The sequence below is a fragment of the Macaca thibetana genome, chromosome 11, assembly GCF_024542745.1.
Source record: "Macaca thibetana thibetana isolate TM-01 chromosome 11, ASM2454274v1, whole genome shotgun sequence".
Classification (NCBI taxonomy): domain Eukaryota; kingdom Metazoa; phylum Chordata; class Mammalia; order Primates; family Cercopithecidae; genus Macaca; species Macaca thibetana.
This window is the reverse complement of record NC_065588.1, coordinates 18,054,620-18,079,152: the sequence shown is the minus strand read 5'-3', so window position 1 is coordinate 18,079,152 and position 24,533 is coordinate 18,054,620. Positions and strand designations below refer to the sequence as shown.

Below are 24,533 nucleotides of genomic sequence, written 5' to 3'. Positions count from 1 at the left end.
AAGCCTCACAACTCCCCAAAACACTAAAGCCAGAAGTCCCAAAGGGACAGAGGTCAGGAGGACAAAATACATGTAGATAGGAAAGAGTAAACCAATCTCATATTAAATTATGGGTCAAAGAGTGATGTGGTTTGAATTTGTATCCCTGCCCAAATCTCATGTCGAATTGGAGGAGAGGCCTGGTGGGAGGTGATTGGATCACGGGGTGAATTTCCCCCTTGCTGTTCTCATGATAGTGAGTGAGATCTGATGATTTAGAAGTGTGTGGCACTTCCCCTTTGCTCGCTCTTTCTCCTGCCGCCACTGTGAAGAAAGTCCTTGCTTCCCCTTCACCTTCTACCATGATTGAAAGTTTCCTGAGACCTCCCAGTGATGTTCCTGTTAAGCCTGTGGAACTGTAAGTCAATTAAAACCTCTTTTCTTCATAAATTGCCTAGTCTCAGGTAGTTCTTTATAGTATGTAAGAAGAGACTAGTACAAAGAGTCCGGTAGTAACAGATAAGGCATCTGCAGTTCAAACTATCCAAGTAAACCCGAGAGAAGAGAAAGTTCTAGTGAAGATAACATTTAATAAATATAGAATAGTTTAAATTGGCTCATAATAGAAGATAGAAAAATAAAAAAAATATTGCTACTCTGTTTATGTCAACCTTAAAGGTTAGTATTTTCTTTATAATTTCAGTATTGGTTTGTAGATGAAATTTATAGGCCAAAAATAATATACTTCAATGACTCCTGTGTGACATATTTGTTACTTTGGTGCTTCAAAGTGAATAACCATTTTAAACCCTAATGATAAGGGTGAGTAACACATTGACCGAATGAATCTTATCCTTGTGTTGCTGTGTAGGAGCAGTTTTTTTTCAATAAGATTCTTCATCTACCCAGAATTTTAGTAGATGACAAACACAACTTTTGATATTTAAATTTACTTTTTATTTTTTAATTGCATACTTGATTTCTGTCATCATTATTTCTAATCCACTTTATTTTTTAATTAAAAATTATAAAGTATCAGACCAGACTAGTTAAGCAATAGTGGATATGCAGCCTAGATTGGCCTCTTATAAGATGGCGCAACAGTGATTTGGGTGTAGTTTAAAACAAAGAAAAGACAAATCCCCACTCGAAAGGCATCATTGATATATTCTGGAAACATCACTGGAACTTTCCCTTGAAAGTAATATAGAAGGAAGCTCATAATTTTAAATACATAATAGTCTAACACTTTCCATTTGAGATCCATGGTGGGGATAGTATGAAGTGTAGAAGCTTGAGAGTCAGAGAGACCTTGAATCAAATTCCAGCTTCATTAGCGAGGGTGAGTTATTTGATCTCATTGATTGTCAGACACTCCTCTTTAAAAACGAGATTATGATTTCTCCCTTACAGGCCTACCAGAAGAATCAAATTAGATCGTTTACTTAAAACTTTTAGCAGAATGTCTAGCACAAAAGTTTCAGAACATACTAGCTCTTTTGCCAAGTAATAGAAAATGTAAGTATATTTGTGGCTGAATGTATGAGAAATACTGTTCCTGAGAGTACAGATTCAAATATCTTTTAGAAATGCATTTTGAGCTGAGATATCCATAATAACTCGTTTAAAAATATATAAAGGCATTCTTCAAGATAGAAAGACTTTATTTTTGTATATGATACATAAAATAAACAACTTAGAGATAATCTTCCAGTGCCAAATATAGCAATTTCTTTATTGTTTCAAAACTTCAAATATTTCATTAAAATACATTTGAAAATTACGTATAAGTGCTCATACTGCACTTGTACTTTTTGTATTTTAAATCAGAATTTTTCAAAACTGTTTTTGCACAAATAGCTCAGTTACACCCACAAATCACTGAATCTATTTAGCATCTTTTGAAGAGGTGTAATTTTTTGAAAAATGTGACATTTGTTTTTGTGCCAGTGCATTTGTCAACATTAGTGTAATTAGCTCAAGTTTCATCAACTAGCTCGTGCAATCTGTTCAGAATGCAACTTTGAATTTTGAATAGTGTTAGGGACTCCAGTTAGAGTTTAAGCCTATTGAATATGATTTCAGATTTTTTTATTTGAAAAGAAAAGTCTTTAATAAAGTTAGCATAATTTTTAAAAATTCAGATTATATATTATAGAAAGAAGCATCAGGATTATTTAGCATTAATAGAAATTTTAGGAAAGTTTTAAAAATACTATCCATAAAATTTCCATGAACTAAGAAAGAATGATTATTTTGTTACATAACAAGTAACCTCACAATGTGTTCTTAATGCATTTATTTTAAAAAGTAAGAATAGTCTAATTTGGCTTAAGTCAGAATAAAGTAACAAAGACACTAACAATTATATTCATTACTGATAGGAATTTGTCTCCACCATAAGGCAGTGGAAGAAAAGACTTAGAAAAACTTTTAATAATTATTTCATCAAGATACATTTTTGAGATGAATTACAGTTTTACTTACATTCTTGGCACAGATGGTATCATATTTGGAAGAGGGATTTTAGAAAGTGTAAGAGAAAAGGTTATTTGGTCTTTTCTGTGCCAATATTAGAATATTCTTAGGACAAAAACCATATTTGAGAAACAAAGAATAGAAGGATCTCTAAAAATGAAACATTTATCCTCTGGCAATATCTGATCTAACAACTAGATGGCCTCTCAGGTTCAATGGCTAAATCTAAATGAAACAAGAGGGAGAAGCTAAAAATATTCATTTTTCGTACCAAGTAGGCCTGGTTTAAGAATATAATTTTAGAAATAATCAGGCAGGTATCCAACACGTTTGCTGTCAACTTCTCTGTAAGGACACACACACACACACACACACACACACACACACACGACAGAGAGAGAGAGAGAGAGAGAGAGAAACACAACACCATGGTCTCTTTGTTTTCAAGGAGTTTATGCTGAAGTGGGGGAGAAAGATAGACATGGAAAAAACTTATTAACAATTAAAGTCACAATTATAATACAAATATGTAGCTGCATCAAAGAAGAGATAACTCGATTCAACCAACTATCTTAATTGTTTGAAATGCAACTTTGCATGAGAATGCTGGGTGAAAGTCATGATGGTAAGCATATTGGTGGGAAAATATAAGAGATCAAATTCTGTAAACTTGTGGGAGTGAGTTAGAGAGAGGCCTTAAATGTATATTCCTTTGTTCATCATTAAATGAACTTTGAGAATCTGCTAATTTTTAAGTCCTATCTGTATTTTGGGCAGTCCAGATGATTGGCATAGACTTAACTCTTGAAATACTTAACATACTAAGACATGGATAGAATGTGAATATCCCCAACCATGTTAATAAGGAAAATTAATTTCATAAAATAAGAATATACAAAAACCATTGTGTGGTTTTTACGGTGGTGAAAACATCTTCCACATAAAAGATGATAGAGGTAGCACTGGGACAGCTTTGAAGGATAAGTAGAATTCACTTATGGAGTGGTCAGGTGGTGATATATGTCAGGCCCCAATTTGTTGTCTTCCTGACAGGGTTCCAATCACCTTTATTAATCTCAGCCTTGAATTCAATTGTGAGGAAATGAGGATTGATTTAGTTTTGGGGAAATTCAATTATAAAGAAATTTACTGAACCCTGTATCATGAGAGTGGTGAATGTTGAATGTTGACTGAATGTGGTGAGAGTGGATATCCATGCCTTGTTCCAGATCTTAGGAGAAAAGCATTCAGTCTTTCACCACTTAATATGATATTGGATGTATTGTATAGATGCCTTTTATCAGGTTGAGGTTGAGAGAATGCCCTTCTATTGCTAATTTACTGAGAATAATTATTGAGAATGAAAATTGTATTTTGTCGATTGCTTTCCTCCATCTGCTAAGATACTCATGTGTTTCTTCCTTCTTTGGACTTTTAATATGGTAGATTATATTGATTAATTTTTTAAAATACTGAGTCAGCTTTGCATTTTTTAGGTAAACTCCACTTGGGCATGCATGCTATTCTTTTGATATAATGATGAATTTCATTAGATAATATTTTAATTAGGATTTTGCTTCTATGTTTACTAGAGAAGCTATCCCCTTTTTGTTTGTTTCTTTGTTTTTGTACTGTCTTTGTGTGGTTTAGGTATCAGGGAAATCTTAGTCTTGTAAAATGAGTGGGAAGTATTTCCTCTATTTCATCATCTGTTACTGGAAGAAATGCTATAGAATTAATGCTATTTCCTTAATGTTTGATAGAATTCATCTGTGAAATCATGTATGTATGGAGAATCCTTTATAAATGTCTTTAACTACCAATTCGATTTCTTTAATAGTTATAACAGCATTCCAATCATATATTTTATCTTGAGTGAATTTTAATAGTTTATAATGTTTCAGAAATTGGTCTGTTTTATCTAACTTGGCAAATTTATATGCATAGAGTTGTTTGTGGCATTCTATTTTCAATAATATTACTGTAGGATCTGTAGTAATGTTCTTATTTTCTTTTTAGTAACCTCACCTTAGAGTCTATAGTGACATTCTTTCATTTCTGATATAATTTGTTTTTTGTTGGTGTTAACATTGCTAGAGGTTTACAATTTCACTGCTCTTCTCAAAGAACCAACCTTCTTTTTTACTTATTGTCTTTTTTTTTCAATTTTAATGATTAAAATTATTTATTAATTTGTCTTAAGATGTAGCCTTAGGTTATTAATTTGAAATGATTGTTATATTAATAGTATAAGCATTCAAAGCTATAAATTCTCTCTGAGTATTGCTGCAGTTGCATCACACACATTTTAATTTGTTGTATTTTCATTTTTATTAAATTAAATTATTTTTAATCTGCTCTGAGACTTCCTCTTTTACCCATGGAATTTTTCAGACTCTGTTGCTGAATTTCCAAATGATTAGAAATTTTGCCAAATTTGTTATTGATTTCTGGTTAAATTCAAATATGCTCAAAGAACATATTTTGTATTTTAAGTCTTTTAATTGTGTTGTCTTGCTTTATGACCAAGGTATAATCTAGCAGGTGGAATATACCATATCCATTTGAAAAGAACGTGAAATTAGGTATTGTTGAGTGTTCCATAAATGTCAGTTAGATTCAATCAGTTGATGAGGTTGTTCAGTTGTATAAACTTGATTTTTCTCTCTACTAGTTCTATTACTGAGAGAAAAGTTTTGAGGTATCCAACTATAATCATGGATTTCTCTTTTCAGTTCTGTCAGCTTTTGTTTCATGTATTTTGAAACTGTTTTTAGGTAAATACATTTCTAATATTTTTATGTCTTTTTAGTGAATTGACACTTCATTTAATATGTAATATCTCTATGGCTCTCTCTATCCTTTGTAAATTTCTTTGAAGTCTACTTTGATAATTATATAGACTTTCCAGCTTTCCTTTGATTAGTGTTTTCAGGGTATATCCTTTTCTATCATTTTATGTTTTAAAATTATTTTTGTCATAAAGACACTTAGTATGAGATATACCTTCCCAATAATTTTTTAAGTGTACAATATATTATTTGTACAATGTTGTAGAGTAGATCTAGAACTTATTAGTCTTGCTTCACTTAAATGTTATGTCTTTTGAGCATCGCTTTTCTCTCCTGTCCAGCCCCTGAAAAACACCATTCTGTAGTTTAATTCTATGAATTAGACTAATTCAAATACGTCATATAAATGAAATTATGCAGTATTCGTCTTCCAGTGACTGGCATGTTTACATAATGTCTTCAAGGTTCATCCACATTGTCACATATTGCAGAAATTTTTTAAGGCCTAGTAGTGTTTCGTTGTTGTGTATCCATAATTTTTTCCATTAATGTGAGGTTGGACAGTTGGGTTGTTTCCACCTCATGATATTGTAAATACTACTGCAATGAAAATAGAAGTGTTAATATCTTTTTCATATTCTAATTTCACTTCTTTTGAATAAATAATCAGAAGCAAGATTACTGGATTATATGTGCTATGGTTTGGATATGATTTGGCCCTACCAAATCTCATATTGAAATGTAATTCTGGCAGGGCACGGTGACTCACGCCTGTAATCCCAGCTCTTTGGGAAGCCGAGGTGGGTGGATCACGAGGTCAGGAGATCGAGACCATCCTGGCTAACACAGTGAAACCCCATCTCTACTAAAAATACAAAATAAATTAGCCTGGCGTGGTGGCAGGTGCCTGTAGTCCCAGCTAGTCGGGAGACCGAAGCAGGAAAATAACGTGAACCCAGAAGGCAGAGCTTGCAGTGAGTCGAGATCGTGCCACTGCACTCCAGCCTGGGTGACAGAGCGAGACTCTGTCTCAAAAAAAAAAAAAAAAAAAAAAAAAATGAAGTGCAATTCCTAGTTTGGCAACGTTGGGAGGTAGGGCCTAGTGGGAGATACTCAGTTCACAGTTCATGGGGGCAAATCTCTCATGTATATATTAATGCTGTCTCTCAGTTCTCACTCTGTTAGTTCCTGCAAGAGCTGGTTGATAAAAAGAGGCTGGCACCTACCTTCTCTCTCTTGCTTCTGTTCTTGCCATGTGACCCCTGTGCATGCCATCTCTCCTTCACCTTCCACCATGAGTTGAAGCAGTGTGAGGATGTCACCAGAAGCATATGCCCAATCTTGAATTTTCAAGCCATTCATAAGCATGAGCAAAACAAACCTTTTATTCTTTATGAATGACCCAGCCTCAGGGATTCCTTTATAGCAGCACTAAACAGACTAAGACAATATGATGGATTACATTATTTTTTTCAGCAACATCCGTACTTTTTTTTTATATTGTCTGCACAATTTTCCATTTCTACCAACAGTGTGCAAGGGTTTCAATTTTTTTCACATCCTCAACAATATTTGTTGTCTTTTATTAATAGTAGACATAGATAGGTTTGAGATATTATCTCATTGTGGTTTTGATTTACATTTCTTGGATAGTGTGATCTTCAGCACTTTTTTATATACCTATTGGCATTTGTGTGTCTTCCTTGAATAAATGTCTCGTCAAGATATTAGCTCATTTTTAAAATTAGGTTATTAGTTTCTTAAGTTGTTGCTGTTGACTTTATATATTTCTCTCATATTTTGGAGATTAACTTCTTAACAGAACTGATATGGTTTGGATGTGTATTCCCAACACAATCTCATATCAAATTGTAATCCCAGTGTTGGAGGAGGGACCTACTGGGAGGTGATTAGATCATGGAAGTAGATTTCCCTCTTGCTGTTCTTGTGATAGTGAGTGAGTTCTCATGAGATCTGGTTGTTTAAAAGTGTGTGGCACCTCCCCCTTCACTTTCACTTTCTTTTGCTCCAGCCCATGTAAGACATGCCTGCCTCCCTTTCACTTTCTTCCATGATTGAAAGCTTCCTGAGGCCTTCACAGTCATCCCTCCTGTACAGCTTATACAGCTGTGAGTCCATTAATCCTTTTTGTTAAAATAAATTACGAAGTCTTAAATATGTCTTTATAGCAGTGTGAGAACGAACTAATACAGAAAATTGGTACCAGAGAAGTGGGGACATTGCTATAAAGATACCTGAAAATGTGAAAGTGATTTTGGAACTGGGTAATAAGAAGTTGGAATAGTTTTGATGGCTCAGAAGAAGACAGGAAGTTGAGGGAAAGTTTGGAACTTCCAAGAGACTTGTTGAATGGTTGTAACCAAAATTCTCGTAGTGATATGAACAGTGAAGTTGGGGCTGAGGAGGTCTCAGATGGAGATAAAAAACTTTATTGGGAACTGAAGTAAAGATCACTCTTGCTATGCTTTAGCAAAGAGATTGACAGCACTGTATCCCTGCTCTAGGGATATGTGGAACTTTGAACTTAAGAAAGACGACTTAGGTTATGTGATGGAAGAAATTTCTAAGCAGCGAAGCATTCAAGAAGTAATATGGCTGCTTTTAAGAACATATTCTCATATGCATAAGCTAAGAGATTATCTGAAACTGGAACTTATATTGAAAAGGGGAGCAGAGCATAAAAGATTGGAAAAGTTTCAGCCTGACCATGTGCTAGAAAAAAAAACTCATTTTCTGGGGAGGAATTCAAGCCAACTGCAGAAATTTGCATAAGAGGAGTAAATTGCTAATAGCCAAGACAATGGGAAAAAGGGCTTGGAGGCATTTCCTGGAACTCTGCAGCAGCCCCTCCCATAACAGACCCAGAGGCCTAGGAGGGAAGAATACTATTGTGGACCAGGCCCGGGGCCATGCTGCTCTGTGTAGTCTTGGGGCATGGTGTCTGCATCGTGGACTCTCTAGCTCCAGCCATGGCTAAGAGAGACTAAGCTACAGCTCAACTCAGTCCTTCAGAGGGTGAAATCTATAATCCATGGTGGCTTCCACATGGATTAAGCCTGTGAGTGAGTGAAGGGCAAGGGTGGAAGTTTGGGAGCCTCCACCTAGATTTCAGAGGGTGTATGAAAATGTCTGGATGTCCAGGCAGAAGTCTGTTACATGGGCGGAGCCCTCATGGTGAACTTTTACTAGGGAAATGCAGAGGGGAAATGTGGGGTTGGAGCCCTTACACAGAGTCCTCACTTGGGCACTCCCTAGTGGAGCTGTGAGAATAGGGCTACCGTTTTCCAGATACCATAACGGTAGATCCACTGACAGCTTGCACTGTGTGCCCAGAAAAGCTGCAGACATTCAATGCCAACCCTTGAAAGCAGCCATGAGAGATGAGCCCTAAATAGCCATAAGGGCAGAGATGTGCAAGGCCTTGGGAGCCCACTCCTTACATCAGCGTGCCTTGGATGTGAGACTTGGGGTCAAAGGAACTTTGGAATTTTGGAACTTTAAGATTTAATGACTTCCCTGCTGGGTTTCAGACTTGCATGGGGTCTGTAGCCACTCTCTTTTGGCTGATTTCTCCATTTTGGAATGGGTGTATTTACCCAATGCCTGTAGGCCCATTGTATCTTGGAAGTAACTAAGTTTTTTATTATTATTATTATTTTACAGGCTCATAGGCAGAAGGAGCTTGCCTTGTCTCAGATGAGACTCTGAACTGTGGACTTTTGAGTTAATACTGAAATGCATTAAGACTTGGGGGACTGTTGAGAAGGGATAATTTTATTTGCAATGTGAGAAGGACATGAGATTTGGGAGGCACCAGGGGTGCAATAATATGTTTTGTATTTATGTCCTCTACCCAAATCTCATGTTAAGTTGTAATCCCAATTTTGAAGCAGGGGCCTGTTGGGAGGTGATTAGATTATGGAGGCAGATTTCTCCCTTTCTTGTCTCATGGTAGTGAGTGAGTTCTCATGAGATCTGGTTGTTTAAAAGTGTGTAGCACCTCCCACTTCACTTTCACTTTCTCCTGCTCCAGCCACGTAAAATGTGTCTGCTTCCCCTTCACCTTCCACTATGATTGAAAGTTTATCAAGACCTCCCATGCCATGCCTCCTGTACTGCATGCAGAATTATGAGCCAATTAAACCTCTTTTCTTTATAAATTACCCACTTTTAGGTAATTCTTTATAGCAATGTGAGAATGAACTAATACAAGGTGTATGGTTTGCAAATATCTTCTTTCATTCCATAGGTTGTCTATTTAGTCTGTTGCCTGTTTGTTTTGTTCTGTAGAAATTTTTTAGTCTTGTATAATTCCCCTTGTTAATTTTTGCTTTTGTTGCCTAAGCTTTTGGTGTAATATCCTTCCCCCTCAAAAAATTGTCAAAACAAAAATCAAGACTTTTCTTCTGTTTATTTTATTTTATTTTATTTTATTTTATTTTCCCTAAGAGTTTTAAGGTTTCAGGTCTTACACTGAAGTCTGTAATCTATTTTGAATTGATTTTCATATATAGTGTAAGATAGTGGTTTCATTTTATTCTTTTGCTTGTGAATTGCCAGTATTACCAACTATTCAAAAAGACCCTATTCAAAAAGACTATTCTTTATTCAGTGTATATTCTTGACAGGCTTTAGAAGATCAGTTGATATATTTAGGTTATTTTTTAATCCATTCTGACAATCTCTGCTTTTAGACCTTTTATACTTTATATTATTGATATTTTTGGAATTAGGCATGCCATGTTATTATTTTTTTTCTGTTTCCTTCTATGATTTTATTCCTTATCCCCCCCCTTTCTTTTATGTAGGAAGTTATTTCAACATTCTAGCAAATTATTTTTAATTTTTCACTTTGATTTTGACAAAAGTCTCTTTCTCTAATTGTTTTAGTGGTTGCTGAAAAGATTGCAAAAGACATAGTTCTCTTTTCAAAGTCTATATGAAAATGATACTTCACCAATGTACTTTTTACTTTCAATCACTACATAAAATTTAAAACAACCAAATGTAAGAAGCAAATATATTTATTCAGATATTTATTATTTCTTTTGTTCTTTATTATTTCTGTGTTTCTTGTTTTCGCTGATATTATTTCCTTTTATTTGAAGTTCCTGTAGCATTTTTTTTGTTTTTTGTTTTTTTGTTTTTGTTTGTTTTTTGTTTATTTTTTGTTTATTTTTTGTTTGTTTTTTGTTTATTTGTTTTTTTGTTTGTTTATTCTTTGGCTATGAGCTTTCTTAGTTTTCTTCCCTCTGAAAATGCTTCAATGTACTCTTTATTCTTGAATATTTTCACTGAATAGAATTTTGGGTTTCACAGTTATTTTGTTTGAACACTAAAAATGTATGCTAACTTTTCTGGGCTTTAGTGTTTCTGATGAAAAACCTACAGTTATTTGAATTATTGTTCTATAGGCAGTGTGTTTTTCTTCTCTTGCTACTTTTAAGGTTTTTTTTTTTCTACATCTTTAATTTTCAGTGATTTGATTTTAATAAAGCTAGGCATGGTTTTTCTTTCATTCTATTTAGGGTTTTCTCATATTCTTGAATCTGTAGGTTTATGTCTTTTTCTGAACTAGGAAAGTTTTGTGTCATTATTCAAATATTATTTTCCCTCTGCTACAATTATTATACTCTTTGTCTTGGACTGCAATCACACTAATCTAACACTAAATATGTAACACTGATGTTAGATTTTTTTTTTTTTGGTGTTGTTTCACAGGTCTTGAGGTCTTGTCTACATATTTTTTCATCTTGTTTTCTTGTTGTTTATAGTTGATTATTTCTACTGCTTTATATGCAAGTTTACTAATTATTTTGTGTCATTTTAATTTTACCATTGAGTCAATTTTGTGATTATTTTCATTTTAATTGTTGTGTATTTTAGCCCTATAATTTCCATTTGGTGTTTTGTTATGGTTCTATTTGCTGACACGTTCTGTTTTTTTCTTATTTGTTTCAAGATTATTCACAATTATTCAAGGAATTTTATAGCACCTACTTTTGGGACTTTGTCTGATAATTTCAACATGTATGTCATCTTGTCTTTGGCCTCAGTTGATATTTCCATGTGACTGGTGAGCTTCAAATTTTTTTATAACATGAGTAATTTTCTATTGTATCCTGCATATTTTGAATATTGCATTATGAGCAGGTAGGCATTGCTTAGATATTATGGAGCATGTAGATTTTTTGTTGTTGTTGTAAAGAGCTGACCTTGTTAGACTTAAGCTAAAAATTCCACCCAACATTATTTCAGCTGATGATCTAATATCACTACAGTTTTCAAAGCCTTTCATTGTTACTCACATCTGTCCCATTTTTGAGTCACCTGGTGGTCAGTCTAGGACCTGGGTGGACAAAAGCTTTGTAGTTCCATTCTCAAAATCTTTGATATGCTAATTTGTATCAGATTCACAGGTCTGCAGTTTGGAGGTGAGTGACAGAGTTTCTTAACTTTATGAAATCGCTTTCCCAAGTTCTGCTATCTCCCAAGTACTTTCTGTTTCCCAAGGGCTCCCTTATTTGGTGTGCCAGGAGACACTGCTCATTTCTGTGACCACACTGTACCGATAGACACGTGGCAGAGACAGAGACCTACAGCAAGAGTAGGAGATAGAGAAACAAAATAAAGAAAAGGGTTTTTCCCTGGTCTTACAGAACCTAGGCTTACTCTATGGAGAGGAAGTTTTCCACTCCTTAGAATGTTGCTTCCTACAGGCCCCTATTGTCATTGTGGGATTGTTTGGTAGCTGTGTAAAGAAGAAAGGGAAGAAATAATAAACCAAATAAGACTTTTTGCTTACTCTCTCTCAGTTATAGGGGTTCCCTCTACTTCTCAGAATATTTCTGTTTTTCTCTGTCTGCCCAATATTGCTTACTTCTTTCTGGATTCTTAGTTGGGTTCACTTCCAAAAGGAAGATACCAAAAGAAGAAACATATAGTAAACTTATTACAGATTTGATGAGATGTTGAATTCTGATGTTCTTCTCTAAGCTGCCTGTTGATAGTTTATTTTTAGTATCCTCAGAGAGTTGGTCTATGAATTCTATATGGGATTTAGAGTTGTATTCTTTGGGAGTAAAAGGAAAGCATTTGCTTACTCCACCTTCCCTGGAACTGCAATCCTTTGATGACATTGTGAAAATTTGGTATAAAAATTTTTTCAAGATTCAAATTCCAGACATAATATTAAATGCTTATTTATATATTACTGATACAAATTATTTCTTATAACATCTAGTGATTGATGCTTCCATTCCTCATTTTTCAGTCACTCGTATTCTGGCTTTAAGTAACCTCATATTTATTTTGGTGTCTTACCATACAGGAGCTTTCATCATTACTGCTCCATATCTTTTTCACCCAAGAAAAGATATCTCTAAGGTTGCACTGGAACAAGACCTGTGTAAAAACTCTGATCATAAACTTCTCCCCTTTACATGTGCTAGTTGAAGCCATTTTAGCTAAGCCTTACAGATGTAGCAAGCCTAGAGCAGGAAAAAAAATAACCGATTTATTTCCCATGTGTGTATGGTTATTAGTGATAAGATATTGAGTGCAGTTGATATCAAAACTTAATTGCATGTTATTAAGCATTTTCTTCAGATTTTTAAGCCTACCAACCTGAAAAATAAGGACTGTTTATTTGAAGTGGCAAGAATCATGTAAATCATGAATGGAGAGAAGCAAGAAGTTCAATTTGTCTTCTTAGAAAACTGAATGGAAAAATTACTTAAGAGTTATAATTATGGAATACCTTGGATGTTAGGATCTGGATTGGAAAGCCTTTGAGGTTGTCATAAGTGTCAGCTAAATTTTTTTAATATATGTGAGTAATTAAAACTAGTTATGATGGGCCAGGTGCAGTGACTCACACCTGTAATCCCAGCACTTTGGGAGGTCGAGGCAGGCAGATCACGAGGTCAGAAGATCCAGATCATCCTGGATACCATGGTGAAACCCCATCTCTACCAAAAATACAAAAACAAAATTAGCCTGGCGTGGTGGCAGGCACCTGTAGTCCCAGCTACTTGGGAGGCTGAGGCGGGAGAATGGCATGAACATGGGAGGTGGAGCTTGCAGCGAGCCCAGATGGCGCCACTGCACTCCAGCCTGGGCAACAGAGTGAGACTCCATCTCAAAAAAAAAAAAAAAGTTATGATGAAAATCAGAAGAACATAGCAAATCTTATGACTAAAGAACGTAATGAAACACTAAGCAACTTTATGATATGTTGGTAGAGTATAAAGTTATTAATCCAAATTTCATTTTGCATGTTCACAAGAATTTAAAAAGAATGATTTTACAATGATAACCACTTCAGAAATCAATGTTTTAATTTAATTTATTTAAAACGGTTTTCTTCATGTGTTTCCAATGGATACTAAGATGTGAATTACCCAGAGAAAAATACTAGCTAACACTTAGCTTGTTTATCGTAAGTTGGGCACACCTCATGTACATGAATACATCGATACTCACAGCAAACTTAAAGATAGACACAATTACCTTACGTAATAAATGATGAAAACTGAGGTACAGGAATATGAAAGGGCTTGTCTAGTAACTAAGCACCCTAAAAGGAACAGATTTTGTAAAAGTTTTTGGCATATATGTGTGTATGTACTCCCAAACTAAAGATCAGTTTGAAAAATCCACTGGAGAATAAAAGATAAGCAATTGTTGTAAACACTTAAAAGATGGTAAATACATTTACAGAAACAAAGGTCCTTTATATCTGAGATAAGCGCGCACACACAAACACATACACAAACACATGCACGCTAATCTTTAAGCAAGAAAAAAATATTGATTGAAATGAGGGAATTGCTGAAAACTGCATAATAAAATGTATAATCATCTGAATAGAAATTCAAAGACAAATTCAAAATTGAAATATAAGCCAATCTATATATTTACTCTGATTATCAGAAAAAAAGAAAATAATAAACTATATTTAACTGTTACACAATCTGTTATGCAAACTGGTGTGCTACTATTCAAAAATGTCTCAAAGCACTAACCAAATTACCTTATTGATAATAGCACTTCTGTTATTTGTTGTCAAATGTCCACCTATGTGACACTTCTGAAAATATCTCATAATTTTCAGGTAAATAAACCAATTTAGACTGTGTGGTCATGAAGTATAATCTTCCATTTTATTTTTATTTATTTACTTTTTAAATGTTATATGATATTTTTATTGATTTTATTTTTTAATTTTTTATTATACTTTATGTTCTAGGGTACATGTGCACAACGTGCAGGTTTGTTACATATGTATACATGTGCCATGTTGGTGTGTTGCACTCATTAACTCATCATTTACATTAGGTATATCTCCTAATGCTATCCTTCCCCACTGCCCCCACTTCACAACAGGCCCCAGTGTGTTATGTTCCCCTTTCTGTGTCCAAGTGATCTCATTGTTCAATTTCCACCTATGAGTGAGAACATGCAGTATTTGGTTTTCTGTTCTTGTGACAGTTTGCTGAGAATGATGGTTTCCAGCTGCACACATGTCCTACAAAGGACACGAACTCATCCTTTTTTATGGCTGCATAGTATTCCATGGTGTATTTGTGCCACATTTTCTTAATCCAGTCTGTCACTGATGGACATTTGGGTTGATTCCAAGTCTTTGCTATTGTGAATAGTGCTGCAATAAACACACGTGTGCATGTGTCTTTATAGCAGCATGATTTATAATCCTTTGGGTAAATACCCAGTAATTGGTTGGCTGGGTCAAATGGTATTTCTAGTTCTAGATCCTTGAGGAATGGCCACACTGTCTTCCACAATGGTTGAACTAGTTTACAGTCCTACCAACAGTGTAAAAGTGTTCCTATTTCTTCACATCCTCTCCAGCACCTGTTGTTTAACTGGTGTGAGATGGTATCTCATTGTGGTTTTGATTTGCATTTCTCTGATGGCTAGTGATGATGAGCATCTTTTCATGTGTCTGTTGGCTGCATAAATGTCTTCTTTTGAGAAATGTCTGTTTATATCCTTTGCCCACTTTTTGATCGGGTTGTTTGTTTTTTTCTTGTAAATTTGTTTGAGTTATTTGTAGGTTCTGGATATTAGCCCTTTGTCAGATAAGTAGATTGCAAAAATTTTCTCCCATTCTGTAGGTTGCCTGTTCACTCTGATGGTTATCTCAATAGATGCAGAAAAGCCTTTGACAAAATTCAACAGCTCTTCATGCTAAAAACTCTCAATAAATTCGCTATTGATGGAACGTATCTCAAAATAATAAGAGCAATTTATGACAAACCCACAGCCAATATCATACTGAATGAGCAAAAACTGGAAGCATTTCCCTTAAAAAGTGACACAAGACAGGGATGCCCTTTCTCACCACTCCTATTCAACATAGTGTTGGAAGTTCTGGCCAGGGCCATCAGGCAAGAGAAAGAAATCAAGGGTATTCAGTTAGGAAAAGAAGAAGTCAAATTGCCCCTGTTTGCAGATGACATGATTGTCTATTTAGAAAACCCCATCATCTCAGCCCAAAATCTCCTCAAGCTGATATGCAACTTCAGCAAAGTCTCAGGATACAAAATAAATGTGTAAAAATCACAAGCATTCTTATATACCAATAACAAAGAGAGCCAAATCATGAATGAACTCCCATTCACAATTGCTTCAAAGGAATTGTGAATGGGTATCACCAGTGAAGGCTGCAGAATAGCAAATATTGCTGCCTACTTCTTCCTCTGGAAGCTTCATCCCAGAGGGGCACCAACCTGATGTCAGCTGGAGCGCTCCTATATTAGGTGTCTGTCCACCCCTGCTGGGAAATGTCTGCCAATCAGGAGGCACTCGAGGAGGCAGTCTGTCTCAGCAGAGCTTGAGCACTGTGCTGAAAGGATTATCCTTATCAGGATCTGCTTCTCTCTCCAGAGCCAGCAAACAGGAACGTTTAAGTCGGCTGAAGCTGTGCCCACAGACTCCCCTTATCCCACGTGCTCTGTCACAGGGAGATGGGAGTTTTATCTATTAGCCGCTGACTAGGGTTGCTATCTTTTTTTCAGAGATGCCCTGTGCAGTGAGGAGGAATCTAGAGAGGCAGTCTGGCCACAGCTGCTTTGCCATACTGTGGTGAGTTCTATCCAGTCCAGACTTCCGGCCTCTTTAACACTGTCATGGGAAAAACCGCCAACTCAAGCCTCACTAATGGCAGACGCCCTTCTACCCATCAAGCTGGATTGTTCCGAGTAGACTTCAGGCTGCTGTGCTGGCAGTGAGAATTTCAAGCCAGTGATCTTTAGCTTGCTGGGCTCTGTGGGAGTGGGACCCGCTGAGCCAGACCACTTGGCTTCCTGGCTTCAGCTCCCTTGTGAGGGGAGTGAACTGTTCTGTCTTGCTGGAGTTCCAGGCACCACTGGGTATGAAAACAAACAAACAAAAACTCCTGCAGCTAGCTTGGTGTCTCCCAAACAGCTGCCCAGTTTTGTGCTTGAAACCCAGGGCCTGGTGGTGTCAGCACATAATGGAATCTCCTGGTATGAGGATTGCAAAAACGGTGGGAAAAGTATAGTATCTGGCCTGGATTGTACAGTCCCTCATGGCTTCCCTTGGCTTGGGGATGAGATCCCCAGCTCCTTACACTTCCTGGGTGATTCTACACCCCACCCTCCTTCTGCTTGCCCTCCACAGGCTACACTCACTGCCTAACCAGCCCCAGTGAGATGAATTGGGTACCTCAGTTGGAAATATAGAAATGTCCCAACTTCCGCATTGGTCTCGCTGGGAGCTGCAGACCTTAGCTCTTCCTATTTGTCCATCTTGCCAGATCTCCACATTTTTGTATATATACACATATATATTCTGAAAGGTCATGGGCTATACATAAAAAGTATATTTATACTTATATAACATATGTGCAAACATACATCTTTACAGATTATACTAGTGTACATGTATATATTAAAGTATGCATATATGCATAAGCATATTTATAAGTGCTGCAATTTAATTTTTTTCCTAGACAAAATGGGATCTGGACTGATTATTTGATTCAAATAATTGATTGGTCTGGTCTTTTGTCAATACTGAATTTAGGTAAGTGGATTTATAATTTATTTAATGATTAATAAGTCTATTCTCACATTCACTATTCATTTTCTGTTAATGTCATCGTTTTGAATCTTCTGTGTCATCTGTCCTTTTGTATAAAATTAAAGACTTGAAAATATGATGACCAATTTATTTGGAGTTCTAACTGGAATATCTCTAATTGTATTATGTATATGTCTCTCAGTAAATTAGCATTTTGTGATATTAAGTATTTCTGCCCAGAAACATGGTATGCCTTTCATTTTTTCTTTTTATTTACATAATTTATTAAGAAGTTTTACTTTTGAAATATGGCTTTTGCACTGTAATTCTTACATTTATTTCTGAGTAATTCAGTTTTATTTTGAAAGCTTTGTAGATAAAAATTTTTACATTTCTAATTTTGTAAGTTATTGCTAATATTGAAAATATATATAGCAAGGGTGACAAATTTCACTGTTAAGTAAATTCAAATCTCAAGTAAAACTAGAGCTTGGTTTTTTGAGATAAATTATTTGAAGAAGACAAAGTGTTTTCTATACTAATATCTGCACCTTTTTTTTCTCTATTTTATGTTTTTTCCTGATTTGCTAGAGATTCAAAAACAATGTTACATAATAATAGTAACAGTAGATAACCTTATCTTGTTCTAAATTTTAATAGATGTAACTTTAAAAATATTTTCCCATTGAAACAAAATTGGCTTTGTTTTTATGTATATGGATTTTAGGGTTATATTTAGAATGGATGCTGAATTTGATGTAATTTTTTATATATTCATTATTTTAAATATAAAAAGTAATTTTCTTGATAAATTTTCTGATTGCTACTCTCAAAATTCGTTGGGGGAGAACTTTTTCATGTTCATGGTGTGACATCATTGTTAAGGAGACAAGGTTAAGTGAAATGTAACTAAAATAAATACTTTGGACGGATGACTTTCAAAACAAGCAGTCACCTTTCTCTATTTTCAGATAATTCAGTGATTCTAATTTTCTAGTTCTTGTTTATTCAGATTTGCTTACTTACACATTGATAATCTTTTCTAGTATTGCAATTCTTTTTTTTATTTCTTTTAAAAATAACTTTGCACTTGATGTTCTTTTATAATTGTTTTAAGTTCTCATATGTAGTTATATATCCATTTTCTATTTTGAAAAAAAAATATTTTTTGTAAATAAAATTAAAGGTTGTCTTATCTTTTTAAATTTTTGTTTCAAAAATTTTAATTCCCATGTTTTACTTTTTTTGCTTATGTTTTTGTTATTTTAATAGTTTATTAAAACATAAGAGGTTTACTTTAAGCTTTTAGTTATTTAATAATGTAGGTATTTAAAACTTTTATGCAGGGTTTATTTAGAGGAATAAACTTCAACTCAACTAAACATCAATAACTATGAAGATCCTGTAAAAAATAATCCTTATTTTGAAAGACAATTTTTTTAAGAGATGGGGTCTCACTGTGTTGCCCAGACTGGTCTTGAATTCCTGGGCTCAAGCAATTCTTTCACCTCACTTCCCAAAGTGCTGGAATTATAGGCGTGAGCCACCATGCCCAGCATTGAAAGACAATTTTATTTGTCAAGAAGAAGAGAGTCCTATAATTTAGCATACATCAGAATTATAAAATTATATTTGTTAATCACTGTGCATGAATATTTGCCCAGGTATCAAGAATAAAATTAAGGGTACACACATTTTATCATAGACAAAAGTATGTGTTTTAATGAGGGCTAAAGTACCAAAATTCAAATTTTAGAAAATATCTATTACCTAGTGCTTGGGAAAATGTTTTCCCATAAGACTGAAAACACCGGGGCAGAGCAAGATGGCTGAATAGGAACAGCTCCAGTCTCCAACTCCCAGCGCGAACGACACAGAAGACCGGTGATTTCTGCATTTTCAACTGAGGTACTGGGTTCATCTCACTAGGGAGTGCCGGACAATCGGTGCTGGTCAGCTGCTGCAGCCCGACCAGCAAGAGCTGAAGCAGGGCGAAGCATCGCCTCACCTGGGAAGCGCAAGGGGAAAGGGAATCCCTTTTCCTAGCCATGGGAACTGAGACACACAACACCTGGAAAATCAGGTAACTCCCACCCCAATACTGTGCTTTAAGCAAACAGGCACACCAGGAGATTATATCCCACACCTGGCCGGGAGGGTCCCACACCCACGGAGCCTCCCTCATTGCTAGCACAGCAGTCTGTGATCTCGCAGCAAGGCAGCAGCGAGGCTGGGGTAGGGGCGCCCGCCATTGCTGAGGCTTAAGTAGGTAAACAAAGCTGCTGGGAAGCTCCAACTGGGTGGAGCTCACAGCAGCTCAAGGAAACCTGCCTGTCTCTGTAGACTCCACCTCTAGGGACAGGGCACAGTAAACAACAACAAAAGCAGCAGAAACCTCTGCAGACACGACTCTGACAGCTTTGAAGAGAGCAGTGGATCTCCCAACACAGAGGTTGAGATCTGAGAAGGGACAGACTGCCTGCTCAAGTGGGTCCCTGACCCCTGAGTAGCCTAACTGGGAGACATCCCCCACTAGGGGCAGTCTGACACCCCACACCTCACAGGGTGGAGTACACCCCTGAGAGGAAGCCTCCAAAGCAAGAATCAGACAGGTACACTTGCTGTTCAGCAATATTCTATCTTCTGCAGCCTCTGCTGCTGACACCCAGGCAAACAGGGTCTGGAGTGGACCTCAAGCAATCTCCAACAGACCTACAGCTGAGGGTCCTGACTGTTAGAAGGAAAACTATCAAACAGGAAGGACACCTACACCAAAACCCCATCAGTACATCACCATCATCATCAAAGACCAGAGGCAGATAAAACCACAAAGATGGGGGAAAAGCAGGGCAGAAAAGCTGGAAATTCAAAAAATAAGATTGCATCTCCCCCGGCAAAGGAGCACAGCTCATTGCCAGCAATGGATCAAAGCTGGACGGAGAATGACTTTGACGAGATGAGAGAAGAAGGCTTCAGTCCATCAAACTTCTCAGAGCTAAAGGAGGAATTACGTACCCAGCGCAAAGAAACTAAAAATCTTGAAAAAAAAGTGGAAGAATTGATGGCTAGAGTAATTAATGCAGAGAAGGTCATAAACGAAATGAAAGAGATGAAAACCATGACACGAGAAATACGTGACAAATGCACAAGCTTCAGTAACCGACTCGATCAACTGGAAGAAAGAGTATCTGCAATTGAGGATCAAATGAATGAAATGAAGCGAGAAGAGAAACCAAAAGAAAAAAGAAGAAAAAGAAATGAACAAAGCCTGCAAGAAGTATGGGATTATGTAAAAAGACCAAATCTACGTCTGATTGGGGTGCCTGAAAGTGAGGGGGAAAATGGAACCAAGTTGGAAAACACTCTTCAGGATATCATCCAGGAGAATTTCCCCAACCTAGTAGGGCAGGCCAACATTCAAATCCAGGAAATACAGAGAACGCCACAAAGATACTCCTCGAGAAGAGCAACTCCAAGACACATAATTGCCAGATTCACCAAAGTTGAAATGAAGGAAAAAATCTTAAGGGCAGCCAGAGAAAGGTTGGGTTACCCACAAAGGGAAGCCCATCAGACTAACAGCAGATCTCTCGGCAGAAACTCTACAAGCCAGAAGAGAGTGGGGGCCAATATTCAACATTCTTAAAGAAAAGAATTTTAAACCCAGAATTTCATATCCAGCCAAACTAAGTTTCATAAGTGAAGGAGAAATAAAATCCTTTACAGATAAGCAAATGCTTAGACATTTTGTCACCACCAGGCCTGCCTTACAAGAGACCCTGAAGGAAGCACTAAACATGGAAAGGAGCAACTGGTCATAGCCATTGCAAAAACATGCCAAAATGTAAAGACCATCGAGGCTAGGAAGAAACTGCATCAAATAACGAGCAAAATAACCAGTTAATATCATAATGGCAGGATCAAGTTCACACATAACAATATTAACCTTAAATGTAAATGGACTAAATGCTCCAATTAAAAGACACAGACTGGCAAACTGGATAAAGAGTCAAGTCCCATCAGTCTGCTGTATTCAGGAGACCCATCTCACACGCAGAGACATACATAGACTCAAAATAAAGGGATGGAGGAAGATTTACCAAGCAAATGGAGAACAAAAAAAAGCAGGGGTTGCAATACTAGTCTCTGATAAAACAGACTTTAAACCATCAAAGATCAAAAGAGACAAAGAAGGCCATTACATAATGGTAAAGGGATCAATTCAACAGGAAGAGCTAACTATCCTAAATATATATGCACCCAATACAGGAGCACCCAGTTTTTTTTCCCTCTTTTAAATATGTTGTTCCTCTGAGTACTTCCCAATAAATCAATTTATGAGAGGCCATATCTCTGTATCTAGAGTACCCCAACATCTGATAACATCTAATAAGAGATATATGTTATTATAGGTTTAACTAATTATTAAATGTTTTCAGGTAACAGTTCATGGAAACAAAAAAAGATTGAGGAGGGTAGGGAAACACTATTAGGTAATATGAGAAAGGCCTCAATGCTTGGAAGAACACATTGGTAACAATGTAAAAAGGAATAATGAAAAGTAGTGGTAACTGGTTGTCTAGAATCTCTGTGTCAGAGGTGAATGAATTTTGAGGACGTAGCAAAATGGCTGGCAGATGCAGACTAAATAAGAGAGCATTAGACATAAAAGAACCAAGAACTGAGAAGCAAATCCATAGAATTTTCCCATCTTCTATCGATATTAGAAGATATTGGAAGAAGAGTAAAATAATGACCCAAATACTAAAACATTCAATGGATAATAAACTGTAATAAAGAGTTCAGAAGATAACACCGATAAAACGAGGTGATTGGCACAGCCATATTATATTAACTTTAAAAGGAGCAGAGTTTTGTATTTGAGTGTCCAAGTAATAGTCTGAAATTAACATGGGGAGGAAAGAATATGCCAACCTCCAGTCGCAAACCATGTGTTATAGAACATGGTGAATGAGAGATTAAATAGCTTTCACTAGATAGGACATCCATGGGATTGCAGTCTTAAGGGAAGACCTAGTTTCCAGCTGTAGTGGGAATGTAAATAGGACATTTAAGGAAGAAGCTGAGGTGGTTGGAAAGTCTTTTTAAGATGAGTATTTCTGAGGTTATCATGAAAAAAGTGTGATTTAGAGTTAGCTGTCCAAAGACCATTTCTGCTACGTTCAAATGATCTTGTCCCTTTCAAATCGTTACATTAGAAGCTTAGTTCCCAGTGCTGGGAGGTGGGCCTAAGGGGAGATGTTTAGATTATGAGTGCTCTGCCCTCATGAATGCATTCGTGCTGCTATAAAAAAGGATTGCGAGAGGGGCTTCTCTCTCTTCTGTTACTCTACCACATGAGGAACAACGTTCTTCCCCTCTGGAGGATGGAGCAATCATGCTCCATGCTAAGGAGACCGGGACCTTAGCAGACATCAAACCTGCCAATACCATGACATGCAGTTCTTAGCCTCCAGAACCGTGAGAAATAAATTTCTGTTCTTTATCAATTCGCAAATCTGTAATTCTGCTACAGTAACATAAGTGGACTAAAGAAAAATTGGTCAGTTTTCATTCACTGGGCCTCCATGGGGGTGCAGTCTTAAGGGAAGAACTAGTTTCCAGCAGCAGTAAGGATGTAAGTGAGACATTTAGTGAAGAAGCAGAAGTGGTAGGAAAACCTATTTAGTATAAGTCTTTGGACAAATCTAAATTACGGTTGGATTACTGTTTCCTCAAAAATACTTCTACTGTCATGTACTACCCCCACATTGCCTTTGCCAATAAGACAAAGAGAGCTCTTGGCATTTAGGTAGAGAGCACCCTTCCCACTCTAATCTATCCATTGGTGCTCAGTATGCAGTAAGGAAGCAAAAGGGTAGTATTGAAAGCCTCACCTCAGTATACTTGAATTGTCTAAGATGCCTGGAGGAGTGGTGTGACAGCGTTTCTGCTAGCAAGTGTTGGCAATGGCAGCATGAGCAGTGAGTTTCTACCTCATCTGGTTGCCCCCAGGACGAAATGCTGTACCTCTCTTTTATGACACTAACTGGCTGTCCCTGTGATTCTAAGTACTTATCTCTGGGTCTGCCTCATCAATCCAACATGCTTAAAATTTAAATCCACATTTTACAAAATTAGGCCTATGAGCTTGCACTAATTTAAGCATTGTACTACTGACAACCTTAAAGTAATTTCACTGCTAAGTACTGGAGAAGATAAACACATTTAGATTCTTCCAGAATTTTTTCAGTTATGAGAAATGGTAGTAAGAAGTTTGTAAGTTTGGTCAAGGAAAGGAATCTCAAAACATGACAAATAACAATGTAGGAAAAGATAGATGAGTGGAGGATCTTTTATATTGGATGATGAAGAATGATAATGAGGATATGAGGCATAGTAAGTATACCTGGACAAGATTAGAGAAAAATGAACCCCCACAATCTCCTTGTATATAAGAGTTCCTTCATCTGTAGATTGTGAGGACATTGTACGTACATGTCTGATTTGTGACCCAGCTCTGAGAGGTGACTGAGTCTGATTCTGAAATAAGACTGACTTAGGATAATGGAAAGAGAAAGGAGATGTCAAAGACATGAAGCCCTGAGGAAGTACATGAAGCACAGTGACCACAAGCACTCATGGTGCAAGTTTCCTAGCATCATTGTTTAGAACATGCCTTTACACCCTTGAAATATCTCAGTTGTTATAATTAACTATCAGTCTCCCTCAGTAACTGCCAAAATATCTGGTAAGAAAGTTTCTACTTCCCATAAATATAAAAAAAAATATTTTAGACACTGTTATCATAAGTAATTATAACTGTATTAAATACTATGAAGCTCCTGACCTTTATTGTCCTTTTCTAATAGAGCAACAGATTTTTACTCTAAAACCTTAACCTCCAAAGTTGTATGTACATAAATTGGTCTGCTGAAATGTTTTGAGATTTGGACTTTGTTTTTCCAAATTGTTCAACTGGAAAAAACAAACTGGAAAATTTGGAAAATTCAATGGAATTTTTCAAACAGTGAGGGTATATGTGAAACTGTGATACTATGTTAAATCTGTGAGCTTTATGTTCAGAAAGAGTTAAAAGTTAATGATAACGACATATGTTACTCATGACTTTACCAAGTTTCCACTCTGAATCTGAGCTGTCACTTTTGCTTCTTTATTAAACTCTGCCTCAGA

At 36.3% G+C, this 24,533-nt stretch overlaps 1 long non-coding RNA gene across 1 annotated transcript; it reads left to right on the top strand.

Moving 5' to 3' along the window:
* The first annotated feature begins 211 nt into the window (after positions 1-211).
* LOC126930423 (uncharacterized) lies at positions 212-17,588 on the top strand. The gene is made up of 3 exons (XR_007717593.1): positions 212-397; positions 16,313-16,379; positions 17,269-17,588. It is a non-coding gene; the product is annotated as an uncharacterized LOC126930423 (long non-coding RNA).
* Positions 17,589-24,533: the final 6,945 nt, after the last annotated feature.